A 22,983-nucleotide genomic window follows, 5' to 3' on the forward strand; every position below is an offset into this window, starting at 1 on the left:
TTGGTATCAAGTCGGGGTTCGACTAGCCTAGATTAGTCATCGCGTCACTGTATTGCCCGGTAATGCATTCCATTTTCCCGCATGCAGGAAACATGTGACTCTGATTCGGTTCAAAGAAATCCACAACGTAGCGAAGTGGGTCCCGAATCGTGTTGTCCGACGTCGAAGCCGCGCTAAGTTAATGGAAAACATCTGTGTGCCGGGGTCATTATACAGCTCGAGAGCTTTACGGAGAAATTTGACTACTGATGTCGGTACCCAATGTCGCACTGTCAGGCGTCAACGGGCAAACGCGAAATCGTTTCGCTGCGCCCACGCCTCCTGTTGCGACCTATTTGTCAAATATGAGCCTCAAGCCGAGTCTTAACAATAATATTTAAGACTGATAGGAAATTTATTTGATTAACGCATTTGACATAAGCTTGCACGTGAGTTTTATTTCTTGCTTTTTCTGTTCCTCGATGTCGAAGGCTTCAAAATACTTCTGGGTGCGGTGCTATACCTCGTTACTTGCTTTGCCGCAAGCCAATTGTATCGTTCAATAAATTTGGACGTAACCATTCGTTTGTATTTAAGTAGATAACATCGAGCGGCTTCAGGTAATGCCAACCAATTGTGAAGTAGATTGTTACACCGTTTATTATGCAGACATAACTGTTGGTTAATCTTGCGTGATTGTTGGATCAAAAGTAGGTCCAAATCAATGCCTTTGCGGTAGTTAGAGGGAAGCAGCAGATGGCATCGCAAGCTTCGCCTTAAAAACTTAACCTTGGCTTCCATGTACACATCTTTTTGGTAGTTTTCAATTGCCGGGTCCATGGTGATCCAGACCGTATCTTTCCAATGTGATTAGTAAATCAAAACTGGAACAAAAAACCAAAGGCCCCTGGCAGGCTGTCGATCGCACACCGTATCAATAATAATGTATTAAAATCCCAACACAGCGATCTTTAGACAGCTCAGATCGATTTATTAAGAGAAAAATATATTTCGCCTAAAACGGCATCATCAGTTTCTCCATTTACCAAAACTGCCAAAAAGGAAAAACAGAAAGGAAAAAGTCAAGAATCTAACGCAAAAAGGTTAAGAAAGCTAAAAATAAATAAAAATTTATAAAAACTATAAAAATATTCGGGTTTCAAGCATTAACTAAGAAATAATAAAAGTATGAATTAACTGCATGTGGTTAGACCTGTCTGTACTGCTTTACTTTCAAAAAACCACTGGCACTGACACCGAGTGTGCACACAAACAAACAGAAGCAACTGAATGTAAAAACAGAACAAAAGTGGAAGGGGAATGGACGTCACGAACTGCAGACAGGTAGGTCTGTGGGCGAACAGGTGTGACCGATAAGACTCGGTGAATGATAAGACGATAAAAACAGGTTAACAACACAAGTAAAGTCATCAACCCGTTACAGCGAAAACAAGCGCAAACATAAACATAGGCCTACGGGCGGGGAATAGCAAAACAAACTATTTGCATGATGGTGTTACCATGGCTTGCACATTGATTTGTGCCCGTATTCTGTGCAACCATAAGTCCTCATATGGATCCAAACTCCCTGCAGGTGGTTTTTGCACGAACGTCACGTCATAGCAACTTGGCAATATGGGTCTTTGCTGGAATGTTTCGCTATGCTTCTTCAGGTAGTGGTTACCTAGCGCCGTAGCATCGCTATCTAGCGAGCACTCGAACTGGTACCAAGTAGACCTGTGAGCATTCCAGCGAGTGGAGAACTTGTTTTTTGTCTGCCCAACATACTGGGCTCCGCAGGTTTTGCACGAGGCCACATATATCCCATAGTCGCGACATGTTAATCTCTGACGCAACATTATTCTGCCTTTGGGGGTACACAGGAAGGTAGTTGTGGGCACCATGGGCTCGTGGTTACCATGGTGCCCGCACAGCGCACAGTGGCCGCAAGGGGCCGATTGGCCAGTGTCCAGAGGCTCGGTGTGATGGGCAAGCTGCTTGTAGTGGCATAGTTTGTTAAACATCGTTGGTCCTCTCCGATAAACGATGGAAGCATTTGCCTGCAGGCTCAATTCCTTGGGCGAAAGACGCAGTATATGAGGGAATGCTGTTGCCCAGATAAGTTTGTGCAGGCTTGGAAGCGAGTCTACCGACTTGTTGTGGAAGAATCTAGACTTCCAAGTGCTGGCTGTTGCTAACACATCGCATGTCATCCTCACCGGGAAATTGGATTTTGCAGCTTTATCTTTCAGCCACAATAGGGCCTTTTTGTAGTCGCTTTCATTTTCGTTTAAGCGCCGTATCCGTATGGCTTCGGAAAACACAATTGATTTAAACACATGGATTGGGTGGTGGGAACGCCCATTAAGAAAGCAACGGTTAAGTGCTGTGGGCTTAGTGCGATTGGTGGTTTTGAAGCCCGCCAGTGACATGGGGTCGATAATGTGGCACACATCAAGAAATTCAACACCAGTGCATGGCTTTGCCGTTGTGGCTTGGCGGAAAGTTAGTTCCAAGCCTGCGTTACGAAAGCATTCCACCAACTTCTGTTGTATGACATTGGTTGTTTTTACCCCAAGGGACACCCATATAATGTCATCAATGAACCTCTTAAATATGTACGCCTTGTTTATTGCTGTGGCAGCTTTGCAAACAATGAAGTGAACAGCAATGTTAGCCACCGATACTGAGTTATTGTCACCTGTGACAATGCCTTCTTTTTGGCAATAAAAAGAATCTGCATTCCTCAATATGGCGTTGTCAATGCAAAACATTGTCAATTCAATGATAGTGTTTCTTGCCTGCGCGGTGAATGTTGAGTGACCATTCAAAACCGCCTTCAAGGCCTGGCGTATGATGGATCTGGGAAGGTTGGGATATAATGATTTTACATCTCCTGCCACAATGCATAGTTCCTGGCGCCGCATTTTCTTGGAGAGGTGTTGGGCATTTTCCATTTTCCACTTGTGGAGTTCTTCTAAATAGTCTTTGCTGTCCCGGCAATATTTATTTACGTTTGCCTTGCAGTAAAGTACACTGATCGGGTGCAAAATGCTTTCCAGGAAAATCGTAGTTCGGGACGTGGTGGTGTTTCCAGATGCTTGCACCAGTCTCACTGGCATCTCCCCAATACTGCAATGCAGCAGCTCTTCAGGTGCGAGCTTGTGGGTTTTGAACAACGGATACGCATATCCGGGTTCGTTGCACGCAAAGAATTTTGCTGTAGGACCAGAGATATGTCGATAGGTGCAACCATGGATTTTGATGCCAGCCGTGTTATATAGGATGGTATCGCTTACGACTCCAAACTTGTGCAGCTTAAATGAGCTTATCATCACAGGTGTCTTTAATCTTTTGCATCTCCGAACCTACTGTGGAACGCGTCAAGGGTAATTGGTGATACGCGGAGAATTGTTTTAACATTGTGGTGTTGTAGTCTTGTAAGTTCAGAATGATCATTTTCCCATCCTTGTCCGCCCTGCATATTACTATTTGTTTCCCCCTGGTCAATTTCGTTAATCTGTGCAAACTCTCTCTGAGATTTGAAGTCAGATTATTCCGATTAACGAATAGGCGTCTGGCGGATGTCTCCATATTCCTGACTTTGGCAAAAACCATTGCTGTGTAGGCTAGAACTTCTGCGCTTAGTTCACTTTTGTTAGGTCTGTTAAGCTTCGGTATTTTGAGCTTCTCAAGGATCGGCTCTTTGATCTCGTCTTCTTCACCATAGAGACTCTGCCATTCTACACGGCGAACATGTCTAATGGCGTTAACCCATTCTGAATGTTGTGTTGTTTCATTCCACTGCGGCGTTGGCACAAAATTCAGGCCATACATTAAGAGAATTTTATCGTTTGAATTGAGAACGTAGTCTGATTTATTTAATATCATGTGTTCCGCTCGATCCAAAAGTTGTTCGTCCAAACGTTTTTGTGTTCGCAACTTGTACCGCATTTTGCTTTTTCTGTTCCTCGATGTCGAAGGCTTCAAAATACTTCTGGGTGCGGTGCTATACCTCGTTACTTGCTTTGCCGCAAGCCAATTGTATCGTTCAATAAATTTGGACGTAACCATTCGTTTGTATTTAAGTAGATAACATCGAGCGGCTTCAGGTAATGCCAACCAATTGTGAAGTAGATTGTTACACCGTTTATTATGCAGACATAACTGTTGGTTAATCTTGCGTGATTGTTGGATCAAAAGTAGGTCCAAATCAATGCCTTTGCGGTAGTTAGAGGGAAGCAGCAGATGGCATCGCAAGCTTCGCCTTAAAAACTTAACCTTGGCTTCCATGTACACATCTTTTTGGTAGTTTTCAATTGCCGGGTCCATGGTGATCCAGGCCGTATCTTTCCAATGTGATTAGTAAATCAAAACTGGAACAAAAAACCAAAGGCCCCTGGCAGGCTGTCGATCGCACACCGTATCAATAATAATGTATTAAAATCCCAACACAGCGATCTTTAGACAGCTCAGATGGATTTATTAAGAGAAAAATATATTTCGCCTAAAACGGCATCATCAGTTTCTCCATTTACCAAAACTGCCAAAAAGGAAACACAGAAAGGAAAAAGTCAAGAATCTAACGCAAAAAGGGTACGCAAGCTAAAAATAAATAAAAATTAATAAAAACTATAAAAATATTCGGGTTTCAAGCATTAACTAAGAAATAATAAAAGTATGAATTAACTGCATGTGGTTAGACTTGTTTTGCAGGTTTTTGGCAGTTTTGGTAAATGGAGAAACTGATGATGCCGTTTTAGGCGAAATATATTTTTCTCTAAATAAATCGATCTGAGCTGTCTAAAGATCGCTGTTTTGGGATTTTAATACATTATTATTGATACGGTGTGCGATCGACAGCCTGCCAGGGGCCTTTGGTTTTTTGATCCAGTTTTGATTTACTAATCACATTGTGTTTACCTAACCTGACTTTAATTGAAACCTGATGCAAACATTTATTTACCATCAACAATTTTGGATACGAAATTAACACAAGCAATGATACCAACGCCAAACTTAGTGTGTTTACGCCCAAACGCTCAGGGGAAGTTGAAGAATCATGCAATCCAAACAGAGCACAACTTGACAGCACCCATTATATAAAGCGGAGAACAAAGACAACTAACGGTCAGCGGAGATCAAGGAAAGGGCGATTACTAAAAGACGTTAAAGGACAGTTACACGGGGAAAACTTATTGACCAAACTAAACACTTTCAAAGTAGCCATCAAATCACTTAACAACACAAACTAGACATGTTTGGAAAAACATGTGGTTTGGAAACTAGACATGTTTTGAGATTAATTTGACGCCAAAACGGCTGGGAAATAATCACACAGAAGGACGCGAAAAACACAATTTACGTGAATGTACAACCGTTGCTATCCCTACACTTTGAAATGAAGCACACTTGACAAGACGGCCTAAAAATGGCCTATTTACCCGTAACCCAGTGAAAAGAAGATTCCGAACAATGACAGACTGGAAATGCAACCAAAGTACATGAATGCAAACTTAAATATGTAGCGTAAAATTAAGCAACACCCCCAATGTGTTACAAAAAGGAAACAGGAAAATCGCGATCAGCTTACATCGCGCGCCACTGGGCTACCCTGCAATGTCTCTTTCGGTGACGTTTGATGTTGGGAAGTGAAATAAACCTGAATCAAGCTGAACAAATTAAACATCTTCCCACAATCCTCACAAACCAAACATCGGTTACATTCATTTGTATGTGATATGACATCATTAGTTGTGGCAAAGTGCATGTCACAAAATCCGCAATGAAATCGTACACGCATGTTTATTGCCAGCTTTTAAGATATGCAATGATCTGCTACGTACCCTGGCTGCCTCCGTGGAGAGACACTTGAAACTTTCAAATGGATTCGCCCTTATGGATTCTGTTTGTCAATCATTGGATTTCACCTTTGTTTACCTAGATGACATACTGGTTGCGAGTTCCTCGTTAAACCGCACATATCTCAAACAACTTTTCAACGACTTGCTTCCTTGTCATTAACGTGAATAAATGCGTTTTCGGAAAAGCACAAATTGATTTTCTGGGACATCGAATTGATTGCAACGGTGCTCAGCCACTTCCTGACAAAGTTTTAACCATTCAAAGTTTTCCGCCCCCAACTACGAATACGGGCCTACAAGAGTTTGCTGGTATGATTAATTTTTATCATCGCTTCATTCCTGCGGCTCCTAAAATCATGTCCCCAATCTATAAACAATTTTCTGGTGAAAATTTACAGCTGCAGTGGACACCTGAATTACATGCCTCCTTTGAAAACGCAAAAATGGCTCTGCAACGTGCAACCATTTTGTGCCATCCGCAACCACGGGCTCCAGCTCTTCAAATTTGGATAGAAGTCCTATGGATGTTGCTGGTAATCATGGCCATGCCGAAAGATGATCTTAAATCCTCCAGCGCTGAGCTGGTATATGGCGAACCGATCGCTGTACCGGGTGATTGCATTCCGCCCACCACCACTGCCGTTGAACCCTCGCAATTTCTAAAACGCTTCGCAGTTCCGTTTCTCGTGTTCTACCTGTACCAATGTCCCGCCATCGAACTTATCGTACTTTTGTTCCTGATTTGCTTTTTACATGCGAGTATGTGTTTGTTCGGAAAGATGGGTTCCGTCCTCCTTTAAATTCACCATATCAGGGACCTTTTCATGTTGTAAAGCGCAACGACAAATATTTTGTGTAAGATATTTCTGAAACTCGGCAAACAGTCTCCATTGATCGCCTTAAGCCGGCCTTTATTGATGCAACACAGTCAGTTCTTACACCAAAGGCTAAAAAGAGAGGTCGACCTCCAAAACGTGCAAAACTCGTTTCTAGGGGGGAGTAATGTAGCGATATAATATGTTGTAAAGATGTACCGTCGCGGGCTCTGTTAATTTCAGTGCGTGTTGCCTTTTTCGTGCGATTCTCTCACGTGTCATGTGTCACGCCATGTTCGCATCATTCGATTTACTGCGAATAAAGAGCAAGCACGCTCACAGGTTACACTCATTTGCATGTGATATGACATCATTGGTTTTGGTAAAATACATTTTCCACTCTCTCTTTTCATTCTGCAAATGCTTTCTTTGCAGAACTTTTTAAATTCATATTTTTTTCAACCCTGTGTCGAAGTACTGAAATCGTCGGATTGTCAGCATTAACCTTGGGTCGAAATTTACAAATCAATTATTATATTTCCATTAAAATCAAACCACCAGCATGAAGATCTGTTTATAACACATCGTCTCATTATCTTGAACAAATAATGCGACAAACCTGGAATGTGATTTTCTTATAACTTTCTTTGTTTGTTTAAGCAGTAACACTGAAAATGACCCCAATTCATGCTCAACATTCTCCACAACCCTTCTCAATGAAAGCTGAGATTACGTCAGCATTCTAATTCGGACGTCTTTACTTTGAAGGAGAAGCAACAAAAAATCTCAACAAACTCAACACTGTCCTTAAACACGCGCTTTTGAGCAAAACATTTGCGTCGTTTTGGTTTCGTTTCCTATGCATTTTGCCTCATTTTTCCTTCTATTCTCGCAGCCTTGCGAACTTCTTGGAAAGAACCGGCGTAAATCGCACGTAACTCAAAGAGGCGAATTTTCGAAAAAGTTCTTTTGCTACAAATTCTCCAACGCCAAACGTTGTGTAATGTCGACCCTGATTAACAACACGCACGTGGTTAAACGCACAGTTTTCATGCCGGGTCAAATTTACTCGCAAAACGTGATGACTTACTTTTCTTGATGTACTCCAAAACACACTTACCCCTCATCAATCGCCAAAGTACGCGTTGTAATTTCCCGTTCGCCCGATGCCCTGGGATGGGTTTTGATGAAAATAAACACGTTGTATCGATTGTGTTAAGGTCGCTGTAAAATTCACGGTGTAAATACACGAACGAATCGCGCGATCACCTTGTGTTCGTTTCAAAGCTTTCAAATGACTGAAATATATCAAAGAATCCGAAATCCTCAAGCGGCCATGGTTGGAATATGAGGTTGGACGGCATTGCACGAAATTGCCTGAAAATAATCTTGTGTCGGTCGCGATCGTGTTTCGCAAATCAGACGGAGATTTTGGACTTCTGTGATAAATGTAATGAAAACATTCAAATACAGTTAATAAGGAAACTGTCTTAACCGAGGTCGCTCACGCTTAACGCATCCGCTAACGTTGACCTGTTTCGCATTTTTGGCTTTGACAAGCCTAGATTAGTCATCGCGTCACTTTATCGCCCGGCAATGGATTCCATTTCCTCGCATGCAGGAAACACGTGACTTTGATTCGGTTCAAAGAAATCCGCAACGTAGCGAAGTGGGTCCCGAATCGTGTTGTCCGACGTCGAAGTCACGCTAAGTTAATGAAAAACTCGGGAGCTTTACCTCGTTGGGATTCGACTACTGATGTCGGTACCCGGTGTCGCACTGTCAGGCGACAACGGGCAAACGCGAAATCGTTTCGCTGCGCCCACGCCCCCAATGTGTTACAAAGAGGAAACAGGAAAATCACGATCAACTTACATCGCGCGCTTATACGCTCAAGCGCGAACAAATTAAAGGTACATCTTGCCACAGGTATCGCAAACCGCACATCGGTTACACTTATTTGCATGTGATATGACGTCATCGGTTTGGCAAAATGCAAATTAATTATTGCTTGTTTGATTCGTGTTTTCAACTTAGTGTTTTTTGATATCACTTATCTGTGTTGTTATTCAGACTTTGTTTAACATTGATATTATTCAGATGAAGATGCTCGACCTCTTCAACAACAATATAGAAGACCGTGGTGCGGTTTACGTGGCCGACTGCATCCACAACATTGAACAAGTGGATCTGGGTGCATGCGGTCTGACAAGCGTTGGTGCCAAACATCTATACGAGAAGATTAAACTGTTGAAGGAACCGGTGAGTGATTTCATGTCTTAGTCGGAATAAAAAAGTAAAACATCGAAATTAAAGCAACAAACTACGTCAGTTCAATGCTGACAGTATTCATGTCTCCATGTAACTTCTAACTGTAGCATTTCCCCTTATTCCGAGACTAATAATGGACATTATATGACTTCCAGGACACTTCATGTGATGTTTCTAAATTGAAACCTGGAGTTTCGGTAAAAATGGTCGAAAAATGTTGTTGACAATTTGGCGCAGCAGTAACCACAATCGGCGACTTTAAGTTTGAAATTCTTGAGGGTGAAATTTACATTAGTATTTTACAACATGTGAGACGTGATACCCACGTGGGTCGCTTTATGTATTTCCAGGGGTTACAATTGAGGGTGAATTTTTGCCCAAGATTTATTCAAAAAACTATAAAATAAACTGGTTTTAACAAAGACGGTTCTACATACGAAACAGGATAATCACGATCAACTAACATCGCGCACTTCTGCGCTTCCCCGCAATGTCTCTCTCGGTGTCGTTTGATGTTGCGAAGTGAAATAAACCTAAAAGCAATCATGGATGAAAAATATTATTCACTAAATCAAGCAGAACAAATTAAACATCTTGCCACAATCCTCACAAACCGCACATCGGTTACACTCATTTGCATGTGATATGACATCATTAGTTGTGGCAAAGTGCATGTCACAAAATCCGCAATGAAATCGTACACGCATATTTATTGCCAGCTTTTAAGATATGCAATGATCTGCTACGTACCCTGACAGCTTCCATGATGAGACACTTGGAACTTTCAAATGGATTCGCCCTTATGGATTCTGTTTGTCAATCATTGGATTTCACCTTTGTTTACCTAGATGACATACTGGTTGCGAGTTCCTCGTTAAACCGCACATATCTTAAACAACTTTTCAACGACTTGCAGCCTTGTCATTAACGTGAATCAATGCGTTTTCGGAAAAGCACAAATTGATTTTCTTGGACATCGAATTGATTGCAACGGTGCTCAGCCACTTCCTGACAAAGTTTTAGCCATTCAACGTTTTCCGCCCCCAACTACGATTAAGGGCCTACAAGAGTTTGCTGGTATGATTAATTTTTATCATCGTTTCATTCCAGCGGCTGCTAAAATCATGTCCCCAATCTATAAACAATTTTCTGGTTAAAATTTACAGCTGCAGTGGACACCTGAATTAAATACCTACTTTAAAAACGCAAAAATGGCTCTGCAACGTGCAACCATTTTGTGTCATCCGCAACCACGGACTTCAACGGCATTAACCATCGATGCGTCGGATAAAGCTATTGGCGCGGTATTGGAGCAGCAAATCAATGGAATTTGGAAGCCGTTGGCTTTCTTTAGCAAGCATCTGCGACCCGCAGAAACAAAGTACAGCTGTTTTGATCGTGAGCTTTTGGCGTCATATTTTTCTGTTCGCCACTTTCGATATTTTCTTGAAGGTCGAAAGTTCACCGCGTACACTGATCACAAGCCTTTAACATTCGCACCGAAGAAGCAGTTGTAACCGCATTCTGCTCGACAGCAACGCCATAAACAAAATGTTGTTGCAGATGCATTGTCCCGGTCGTTCATTGCCTCTGCAAATCAAGCATATATTGACCTTGATTACAACGCCCTCGCTGCTGCTCAACAAAGCCAAGAAGTACAAGCATACCGCACTGCGCTTACCAAGTTAAAGCTTCAAGACATAAAGTTTGAACCCGGTTTAACGCTCTTATGTGACATGTCAACCGGTTCCCCTCGGCCAATCATTCCACAACCATGGCAACGTCGTGTATTTGACGTGATTCACGGGTTGGCGCATCCTTCTGTTCGAACCACACAGAAGCTGGTATCAAGTAAATTTGTCTGGCATGGCATGAATAAGCAAGTTCGCACATGGTCTCAACAGTGCTATGCTTGCCAGAAGGCAAAAGTTGGCAGACACACGCGTGCACGATTGAAGCATTATTCTACAGCTGCAAGCCGTTTTCAACACATCAACGTTCACATTTTTGGGCCTCTTCCACAATGCCAAGGTAACAAATACTTATTTACAAACACTTTAGAAACTAAGTGCCAGAAGAGCAACTCTTTATTAGGATAGATGAGGTGCCATGTGTGTTGCTGGGAATCAGGGCCATGCCGAAAGATGATCTTCAATCCTCCAGCGCTGAGCTGGTATATGGCGAACCGATCGCTGTGCGGGTGATTGCATTCCGCACACCACCGATGCCGTTGAACCCTCGCAATTTCTTAAAACGCTTCGCAGTTCCGTTTCCCGTGTTCTACCTGTACCAATGTCCCGCCATCGAACTTATCGTACTTTTGTTCCTGATTTGCTTTTTTCTTGCGAGTATGTGTTTGTTCGGAAAGATGGATACCGTCCTCCTTTAAATTCGCCATATCAGGGACCTTTTCATGTTATAACGCGCAACGACAAATATTTTGTGTTAGATATTTCTGGAACTCGGCAAACAGTCTCCATTGATCGCCTTAAGCCGGCCTTTATTGATGCAACACAGTCAGTTCTTACACCAAAGGCTAAAAAAAGAGGCCGACCTCCAAAAAGTGCAAAACCCGCTTCTGGGGGGGAGTAATGTAGCGACATAATATGTTGTAAAGATGTAACGTCGCGGGTTGTGTTACTTTCAGTGCGTGTTGCCTTTTTCTTGCGATTCTCTCACGTGTCATGTGTCACGGCATGTTCGCATCATTCGATTTACTGCGAATAAAGAGCAAGCACGCCACAGGTTACACTCATTTGCATGTGATATGACATCATCGGTGTTGGTAAAATACATTTTCCACTCTCTCTTTTCCATTCTGCAAATGATTTCTTTGCAGAACTTTTTAAATTCATTGTTTTTCAACCCGGTGTCGAAGTACTGAAATCGTCGGATTGTCAGCATTAACCTTGGGTCGAAATTTACAAATCAATTATTATATTTTCATTAAAATCAAACCACCAGCATGAAGATCTGTTTATAACACAACTTCTCATTATCTTGAAAGAATAATGCGACAAACCTGGAATGTGATTTTCTCCTAACCTTCTTTGTTTGTTTAGGCAGTAACACTGAAAATGACCCCGATTTATGCTCAGCATTCTCCTCTACCCTTCTTAGTGAAGTTGAATTTACGTCAGCATTCCAGTTCGGACGTCTTTACTTTGAAGGAGAAGCAACAAAAAATCTCAACAAACTCAACACTGTCCTTAAACACGCGCTTTTGAGCAAAACATTTGCGTCGTTTTGGTTTCGTTTCCTATGCATTTTGCCTCATTTTACCCTCTATTCTCGCAGCCTTGCGAACTTCTTGCAAAGAGACGGCGTAAATCGCACGTAACTCAAAGAAGCGAATTTTGAAAAAAATCTTTTTGCTATAAATTTTCTAACGCCAAAAGGTTGTGTAATGTCGACCCTGATTGACAACACGCACGTGGTTCAACTACACAGTTTTCATGCCGGGTCAAATTTACTCGCAAAACGTGTTGACTTACTTTTCTTGATGTACTTTAAAACACACTTACCCCTCATCAATCGCTAAAGTACGCGTTGTAATTTCCCGTTCGCCCGATGCCCTGGGATGGGTTTCCATGAAAATAAACACGTTGTATCGATTGTGTTAAGGTCGCTGTAAAATTCACGGTGTAAATACACGAACGTATCGCGCGATCACTTTGTGTTCGTTTCAAAGATTTCAAATGACTGGAGTAAATCAAAGAAACCGAGAACCTCTAGCGGCTACAGTTGTAATATGAGGTTGGACGGCATTGCACGAAATTGCCTGAATATAATCTTGTGCCGGTAGCGATCGTGTTCCGCAAATCAGGCGGAGATTTTGGACTTCTGCGATAAATGCAATGAAAACATTCAAATACAGTTAATAAGGAAACTGTCTTACCCGAGGTCGCTCACGCTTAACGCATCCGCTAACGTGGTCCTGTTTCGCGTTTTTGGCTTTGACAAGCCTAGATTAGTCATCGCGTCACTTTATCGCCCGGTAATGGATTCCATTTCCCCGCATGCAGGAAACACGTGACTTTGATTCGGTTCAAAGAAGTCCACAACGTAGCGAAGTGGGTCCCGAATCCTGTTGTCCGACGTCGAAGTCACGCTAAGTTAATGAAAAACTCGGGAGCTTTACCTCGTTGGGATTCGACTACTGATGTCGGTACTCGGTGTCGCACTGTCAGGCGTCAACGGGCAAACGCGAAATCGTTTCGCTGCGCCCACGCCCCCAATGTGTTACAAAGTGGAAACAGGAAAATCACGATCAACTTACATCGCGCGCTTATACGCTCAAGCGCAAACAAATTAAAAGTACATCTTGCCACAGGTCTCGCAAACCGCACATCGGTTGCACTCATTTGCATGTGATATGACATCATCATTTTTGCCAAAATGCAAATTAATTATTGTTTGTTTGATTCGTGTTTTCAACTTAGTGTTTTTTGATATCACTTATCTGTGTTGTTATTCACACTTTGTTTAACATTGATATTATTCAGATGAAGATGCTCAACCTCTCCTACAACAATGTGGAAGACCGTGGTTCGGTTTACGTGGCCGACTGCATCCACAACATTGAACAAGTGGTCCTGGGTAGATGCTCTCTGACAAGTGTTGGTGCCAAACATCTATATGAGAAGATTAAACTGTTGAAGAAACCGGTGAGTGATTTCATGTCTTAGTCGGAATAAAAAAGTAAAGCATCGAAATTAAAGCAACAAACTACGTCAGTTCAATGCTGACAGTATTCATGTCTCCATGTAACTCCTAACTGTAGCATTTCCCCTTATACCGAGACTAATAATGGACATTATATGACTTCCAGGACACTTGATGCGATGTTTCTAAATTGAAACCTGGAGTTTAGGCAAAATTGGTACAAAAATGTTGTTGACAATTTGGCGCAGCAGTAACCACAATCGGCGACTTTAAGGTTCTACATACAAAACAGGATAATCACGATCAACTAACATCGCGCGCCACTGGGCTCTCCTGCAATGTCTCTCTCGGTGTCGTTTGATGTTGTGAAGTGAAATAAACCTAAAAGCAATCATGGATGGAAAATATTATTCATAAAATCAAGCAAAACAAATTAAACAACTTGCCACAATCCTCACAAACCGCACATAGGTTACACTTGTTTACACGTGATATGACATCATCAGTTGTGGCAAAGTGCATGTCACAAAATCCGCAATGAAATCGTACGCGCATATTTATTGCCAGCTTTTAAGATATGCAATGATCTGCTACGTACCCTGGCTGCCTCCGTGGAGAGACACTTGGAACTTTCAAATGGATTCGCCCTTATGGATTCTGTTTGGCAATCATTGGATTTCACCTTTGTTTACCCAGATGAGATACTGGTTGCGAGTTCCTCGTTAAACCGCACATATCTCAAACAACTTTTCAACGACTTGCAGCCTTGTCATTAACGTGAATAAATGCGTTTTCGGAAAAACGCAAATTGATTTTCTGGGACATCGAATTGATTGCAACGATGCTCAGCCACTTCCTGACAAAGTTTTAGCCATTCAACGTTTTCCGCCCCCAACTACGATTAAGGGCCTACAAGAGTTTGCTGGTATGATTAATTTTAATCGTCAATTCATTCCTGCAGCTGCTAAAATCATGTCCCCAATCTATAAACAATTTTTCTGGTAAAAATTTACAGCTGCAGTGGACACCTGAATTAAATGCCTCCTTTGAAAACGCAAAAATGGCTCTGCAACGTGCGACCATTTTGTGTCATCTGCAACCACGGGATCCAACGGCATTAAACCATCGATGCGTCGGATGTAGCTATTGGCGCGGTATTGGAGCAGCAAATCAATGGAATTTGGAAGCCGTTGGCTTTCTTTAGCAAGCATCTGCGACCTGCAGAAGCAAAGTACAGCACTTTTGATCGTGAGCTTTTGGTGTCATATTTTTCTGTTCGCCACTTTCGATATTTTCTTGAAGGTCGAACGTTCACCGCGTACACTGATCTCAAGCCTTTAACATTCACTCCGAAGAAGCAGTCGTAGCCGCATTCTGTTCGACAGCAACGCCATAAACAAAATGTTGTTGCAGATGCTTTGTCCCGGTCGTACATTTCCTTTGCAGGTCAATCACATATTGACCTTGATTACAAAGCCCTTGCTGCTGCTCAACCAAGCCTTGAAGTACAAGCATACCGCACAGCGCTTACCAAGTAAATCTTCAGTAAATAACGTTTGAACCCGGTTTAATGCTCTTGTGTGACATGTCAACCGGTTCCCCTCGACCAATCATTCCACAACCATGGCAACGTCGTGTATTTGACGTGATTCACGGGTTGGCGCATCCTTTTGTTCGAACCACACAGAAGCTGGTATCAAGTAAATTTGTCTGGCATGGCATGAATAAGCAAGTTCGCACATGGGCTCAACAGTGCAATGCTTGCCAGAAGGCAAAAGTTGGCAGACACACGCGTGCACCATTGAAGCATTATCCTACAGCTGCAAGCCGTTTTCAACACATCAACTTTGACATTGTTGGGCCACTTCCACAATGCCAAGGTAACAAATACTTATTTACAATCGTTGATCGGTTTACTAGGTGGCCTGAGGCTATACCTATGCCCGATGCTACAACAGAAACTAGCACTCGTGCTCTTATTTACCATTGGATAGCCAGATTTGGCGTTCCATCTCAAGTTACCTCCGATAGAAGTTCGCAATTTATATCGCATCTGTGGGCGACTGTTACCAATGTTATTGGTATAAAGCGCAACTGCACAACAGCTTTCCGCCCTCAGGCAAATGGTCTTGTGAAACGTTTTCATCGACACTTAAAAAGTTCCTTAATGGCCAGACTCAACTCTTCAAATTGGATAGATGAGGTGCCATGGATGTTGCTGGGAATCAGGGCCGAAAGATGATCTTCAATCCTCCAGCGATGAGCTGGTATATGGCGAACCGATCGCTGTACCGGGTGATTGCATTCCGCACACAACCACTGCCGTTGAACCCTCGCAATTTCTTAAAACGCTTCTCAGTTCCGTTTCTCGTGTTTTACCTGTACCAATGTCACGCCATCGAACTTACAGTACTTTTGTTCATTATTTGCTTTTTACTTGCGAGTATGTACTTGTTCCGAAAGATGGATACCGTCCTCCTTTAAATTCACCATATCAGGAACCTTTTCATGTTGTAAAGCGCAACGACAAATATTTTGTGTTAGATATTTCTGGAACTCGGCAAACAGTCTCCAATGATCGCCTTAAGCCGGCCTTTATTGATGCAACACTGTCAGTTCTTACACCAAAGGCTAAAAAGAGAGGCCTAACTCCAAAAACTGCAAAACCCGCTTCTGGGGAGAAGTAATGAAGTGACATAATATATTGCAACGATGTACCGTCGCGGGTTGTGTTATTTTCAGTGCGTGTTGCCTTTTTCTTGCGACTCTCTCACGTGTCATGTGTCACGCCATGTTCGCATCATTCGATTTACTGCGAATAAAGAGCAAGTACGCCACAGGTTACACTCATTTGCATGTGATATGACATCATTGGTTTTGGCAAAATACATTTTCCACTCTCTCTTTTCATTCTGCAAATGCTTTCTTTGCAGAACTTTTTAAATTCATTTTTTTTAACACGATGTCGAAGTACTGAAATCGTCGGATTGTCAGCATTAACCTTGGGTCGAAATTTACAAATCAATTATTACATTTCCATTAAAATCAAACCACCAGCATGATGATTTCTTGATAACACATCGTCTCATTATCTTGAAAGAATAATGCAACAAACCTGGAATGTGATTTTCTCCTAACCTTCTTTGTTTGTTTAAGCAGTAACGCTGAAAATGACCCAAATTCATGCTCAGCATTCTCCTCTACCCTTCCCACAGTAGCTAAAATTACGTCAACATTCCAATTCGGACGTCTTTACTTTGAAGGAAACGGAACAAAAAATCTCAACAAACTCAACACTGTCCTTAAACACGCGCTTTTAAGCAAAACATTTGCGTCGTTTTGGTTTCGTTTCCTATGCATTTTGCCTCATTTTACCCTCTATTCTCGCAGCCTTGCCAACTTCTTGCAAAGAGACGGCGGAAATCGCACGTAACTCAAAGAAGCGAATTTTCGAATAAATTCTTTTTGCTACAAATTTTCTAACGCCATAAGGTTGTGTAATGTCGACCCTGATTGACAACACGCACGTGGTTAAACGCACAGTTTTCATGCCGGGTCAAATTTACTCGCAAAACGTGGTGACTTACTTTTCTTGGTCTACTTCAAAACACATTACCCCTCATCAATCGCTAAAGTACGCGTTGTAATTTCCCGTTCGCCCGATGCCCTGGGATGGGTTTCGATGAAAATAAACACGTTGTATCGATTGTGTTAAGGTCGCTGTAAAATTCACGGTGTAAATACACGAACGTACCGCGCGATCACTTTGTGTTCGTTTCAAAGCTTTCAAATGACCGCAAAGCAGGCGGAGATTTTGGACTTCTGTGATAAATGCTATGAAAACATTCAAATACAGTTAATAAGGAAACTGTCTTACCCGAGGTCGCTCACGCTTAACGCATCCGCTAACGTGGTCCTGTTTCGCGTTTTTGGCTTTGACAAGCCTAGATTAGTCATCGCGTCACTTTATCGCCCGGCAATGGATTCCATTTCCTCGCATGCAGGAAACACGTGACTTTGATTCGGTTCAAAGAAGTCCACAACGTAGCGAAGTGGGTCCCGAATCGTGTTGTCCGACGTCGAAGTCACGCTAAGTTAATGAAAAACTCGGGAGATTTACCTCGTTGGGATTCGACTACTGATGTCGGTACCCGGTGTCGCACTGTCAGGCGTCAACGGGCAAACGCGAAATCGTTTCGCTGCGCCCACGCCCCCAATGTGTTACGAAGAGGAAACAGGAAAATCACGATCAACTTACATCGCGCGCTTATGCGCTCAAGCGCGAACAAATTAAACGTACATCTTGCCACAGGTCTCGCAAACCGCACATCGGTTACACTCATTTGCATGTGATATGACATCATCGGTTTGCCAAAATTCAAGTTAATTATTTCTTGTTTGATTCGTGTTTTCAACTATATTTTTTGTATCACTTATCTGTGTTGTTATTCACACCATGTTTAACATTGATATTATTTCATTCAGATGAAGATGCTCGACCTCTCCTACAACAATATAGAAGACCGTGGTGCGGTTTACGTGGCCGACTGCATCCAAAACATTGAACAAGTGAATCTGTGTGAATGCGGTCTGACAAGTGTTGGTGCCAAACATCTATATGAGAAAATTAAACTGTTAAAGAAACCGGTGAGTGATTTCATGTCTGAGTCGGAATAGAAAAGTAAAGCATCGAATTAAAAGCAACAAAATGCATCAGGTCATTGCTGACAGTATTCATGTCTCCCTGTAACTCCCGACTGTAGCATTTCCCCTTATTCCGAGACTAATAATGGACATTATATGACTTCCAGGACACTTGATGTGATGTTTCTAAATTGAAACCTGGAGTTTCGGTAAAAATGGTCGAAAAATGTTGTTGACAATTTGGCGCAGCAGTAACCACAATCGGCGACTTAAAGTTTGAAATTCTTGAGGGTGAAATTTACATTAGTATTTCACAACATGTGAGACGTGATACCCACGTGGGTCGCTCTATGTATTTCCAGGGGTTACAATTGAGGGTGAATTTTTGCCCAAGATTTAATTAAAAAACTATAAAATAAACTGGATTTAACAAAGACGGTTACGAAACAGGATAATCACGATCAACTAACATCTGCGCTTCCCCGCAATGTCTCTCTCGGTGTCGTTTGATGTTGTGAAGTGAAATAAACCTAAAAGCAATCATGGATGGAAAATATTATTCACTAAATGAAGCAGAACAAATTAAACATCTTGCCACAATCCTCAGAAACCAAACATCGGTTGCACTTATTTGCACGTGATATGACATCATCAGTTTTGGAAAGTGCATGCCACAAAATCCGCAATGAAATCGTACACGCATATTTATTGCCATCTTTCAAGATATGCAGTGATCTGCTACCTACCATGACAGCCTCCATGATGAGACACTTGGAACTTTCAAATGGATTCGCCCTTATGGATTCTGTTTGTCAATCATTGGATTTCACCTTTGTTTACCTAGATGACATACTGGTTGCGAGTTCCTCGTTAAACCGCACATATCTCAAACAACTTTTCATTGATTGCAAAGGTGCTCAGCCACTTCCTGACAAAGTTTTAGCCATTCAAAGTTTTCCGCCCCAAACTACGATTAGGGGCCTACAAGAGTTTGCTGATATGATTAATTTTTATCATCGATTCATTCCTGTGGCTGCTAAAATCATGTCCCTAATCCATAAACAATTTTCCGGTGAAAATTTACAGCTGCAGTGGACACCAGAATTAAATGCCTCCTTTGAAAACGCAAAAATGGCTCTGCAACGTGCAACCATTTTGTGCCATCCGCAACCACGGGCTCCAACGGCATTAAACATCGATGCGTCGGATAAAGCTATTGGCGCGGTATTGGAGCAGCAATCAATTCTGCCGTCATATTTTTCTGTTCGCCACTTTCGATATTTTCTTGGAGGTCGAAAGTTCACCGCGTACACTGATCACAAGCCTTTAACATTCACTCCGAAGAAGCAGTCGTAACCGCATTCTGCTCGACAGCAACGCCATAAACCATATGTTGTTGCAGATGCATTGTCCCGGTCGTACATTGCCTCTGCAGGTCAAGCATATATTGACCTTGATTACAACGCCCTCGCTGCTGCTCAACCAAGCCAAGAAGTACAAGCATACCGCACAGCGCTTACCAAGTTAAAGCTTCTGGATGTAAAGTTTGAACCCGGTTTAACGCTCTTATGTGACATGTCAACCGGTTCCCCTCGACCAATCATCCCACAACCATGGCAACGTCGTGTATTTGACGTGATTCACGGGTTGGCGCATCCTTCTGTTCGAACCACACAGAAGCTGGTATCAAGTAAATTTGTCTGGCATGGCATGAATAAGCAAGTTCGCACATGGGCTCAACAGTGCAATGCTTGTCAGAAGGCAATAGTTGGCAGACACACGCGTGCACCATTGAAGCATTATCCTACAGCTGCAAGCCGTTTTCAACACATCAACGTTGACATTGTTGGGTTACTTCCACAATGCAAAGGTAACAAATACTTATTTACAATCGTTGATCGGTTTACTAGGTGACCTGAGGCTATACCTATGCCCGATGCTACCACAGAAACTTGCGCTCGTGCTCTTATTCACCATTGGATAGCCAGATTTGGCGTTCCATCTCAAGTTACCTCCGATAGAGGTTCGCAATTTACATCGCATCTGTGGGCGACTGTTACCAATATTATTGGTATTAATCGCAACTGCACAACAGCTTTCCGCCCTCAGGCAAATGGTCTTGTGGAACGTTTTCACCGACAAAAGTTCCTTAATGGCCAGACTCAACTTTTCAAATTGGATAGATGAGGTGCCATGTGTGTTGCTGGGAATCAGGGCCATGCCGAAAGATGACCTTCAATCCTCCAGCGATGAGCTGGTATATGGCGAACCGATCGCTGTACCGGGTGATTGCATTCTGCACACCACCACTGCCGTTAAACCCTCGCAATTTCTTAAAACGCTTCGCAGTTCCGTTTCCCGTGTTCTACCTGTACCAATGTCACGCCATCGAACTTATCGTACTTTTGTTCCTGATTTGCTTTTTACTTGCGAGTATGTGTTTGTTAGGAAAGACGGATACCGTCCTCCTTAAAATTCACCTTATCAGGGACCTTTTCATGTTGTAAAGCGCAACGACAAATATTTTGTGTTACGTATTTCTGGAACTCGGCAAACAGTCTCCATTGACCGCCTTAAGCCGGCCTTTATTGATGCAATACAGTCAGTTCTTACACCAAAGGCTAAAAAGAGAGGCCGAACTCCAAAAAGTGCCCGCTTTTAGGGGGAGTAGTGTGGAGACATAATATATTGTAAGGATGTACCGTCGCGGGTTGTGTTACTTTCAGTGCGTGTTGCCTTTTTCTTGCGATTCTCTCACGTGTCATGTGTCACGCCATGTTCGCATCATTCGATTTACTGCGAATAAAGAGCAAGCACGCCACAGGTTACATTCATTTGCATGTGATATGACATCATCGGTTTTGGTAAAATACATTTTCCACTCTCTCTTTTCCTTTCTGCAAATGATTTCTTTGCAGAACTTTTTAAATTCATTGTTTTTCAACCCGGTGTCGAAGTACTGAAATCGTCGGATTGTCAGCATTAACCTTGGGTCGAAATTTACAAATCAATTATTATATTTCCATTAAAATCAAACCACCAGCATGAAGATCTGTTTATAACACAACTTCTCATTATCTTGAACAAATAATGTAACAAACCTGGAATGTGATTTTCTCATAACCTTCTTTGTTTGTTTAAGCAGTAACACTGGAAATGACCCCAATTCATGCTCAACATTCTCCTCAACCCTTCTCACTGAAGCTGAAATTACGTCAGCATTCTAATACGGACGTCTTTACTTTGAAGGAGAAGCAACAAAAAATCTCAACAAACTCAACACTGTCCTTAAACACGCGCTTTTAAACAAAACATTTGCGTCGTTTTGGTTTGGTTTCCTATGAATTTTGCCTCATTTTTCCTTCTATTCTCGCAGCCTTGCGAACTTCTTGCAAAGAGACGGAATTAATCGCACGTAACTCAAAGAAGCGAATTTTCGAAAAAAATCCTTTTGCTACAAATTTTCTAACGCCAAAAGGTTGTGTAATGTCGACCCTGATTGACAACACGCACGTGGTTAAACGCACAGTTTTCATGCCGGGTCAAATTTACTCGCAAAACGTGTTGACTTACTTTTCTTGATGTACTTCAAAACACACTTATCCCTCATCAATCGCTAAAGTACGCGTTGTGATTTCCCGTTCGCCCGATGCCCTGGGATGGGTTTCGATGAAAATAAACACGTTGTATCGATTGTGTTAAGGTCACTGTAAAATTCACGGTGTAAATACGCGAACGTATCGCGCGATCACTTTGAGTTCGTTTCAAAGCTTTCAAATGACTGAAGTAAATCAAAGAAACCGAGATCCTGTAGCGGCCATGGTTTGAATATGAGGTTGGACGGCATTGCACGAAATTACCTGAATATAATCTTGTGTCGGTCGCGATCGTGTTTCGCAAAGCAGGCGGAGATTTTGGACTTCTGCGATAAATGCAATGAAAACATTCAAATACAGTTAATAAGGAAACTGTCTTACCCGAGGTCGCTCACGCTTAACGCATCCGCTAACGTGGTCCTGTTTCGCGTTTTTGGCTTTGACAAGCCTAGATTAGTCATCGCGTCACTTTATCGCCCGGCAATGGATTCCATTTCCTCGCATGCAGGAAACATGTGACTTTGATTCGGTTCAAAGAAGTCGACAACGTAGCGAAGTGGGTCCCGAATCGTGTTGTCCGACGTCGAAGTCACGCTAAGTTAATGAAAAACTCGGGAGCTTTACCTCGTTGGGATTCGACTACTGATGTCGGTACCCGGTGTCGCACTGTCAGGCGTCAACGGGCAAACGCGAAATCGTTTTGCTGCGCCCACGCCCCCAATGTGTTACAAAGTGGAAACAGGAAAATCACGATCAACTTACATCGCGCGCTTATACGCTCAAGCGCGAACAAATTAAACGTACATCTTGCCACAGCTCTCGCAAACCGCACATCGGTTACACTCATTTGCATGTGATATGACGTCTTCGGTTTCGCCAAAATGCAAATTAATTATTTCTTGTTTGATTCGTGCTTTCAACTGATTGTGTTTTTTGATATCACTTATCTGTGTTGTTATTCACACTTTGTTTAACATTGATATTATTCAGATGAAGATGCTCGACCTCTTCAACAACAATATAGAAGACCGTGGTGCGGTTTACGTGGCCGACTGCATCCACAACATTGAACAAGTGGATCTGGGTGCATGCGGTCTGACAAGCGTTGGTGCCAAACATCTATACGAGAAGATTAAACTGTTGAAGGAA

General features: G+C 42.4%; 1 pseudogene; it reads left to right on the forward strand.

Annotated features, from left to right (window-relative positions):
* LOC145906413 (protein NLRC5-like) overlaps nt 1-22,983 on the forward strand; it is a 35,376-nt pseudogene that overhangs the window by 7,328 nt on the left and 5,065 nt on the right.

This window comes from Ascidia mentula, chromosome 6 (genome assembly GCF_947561715.1).
Source record: "Ascidia mentula chromosome 6, kaAscMent1.1, whole genome shotgun sequence".
NCBI classification, from domain to species: domain Eukaryota; kingdom Metazoa; phylum Chordata; class Ascidiacea; order Phlebobranchia; family Ascidiidae; genus Ascidia; species Ascidia mentula.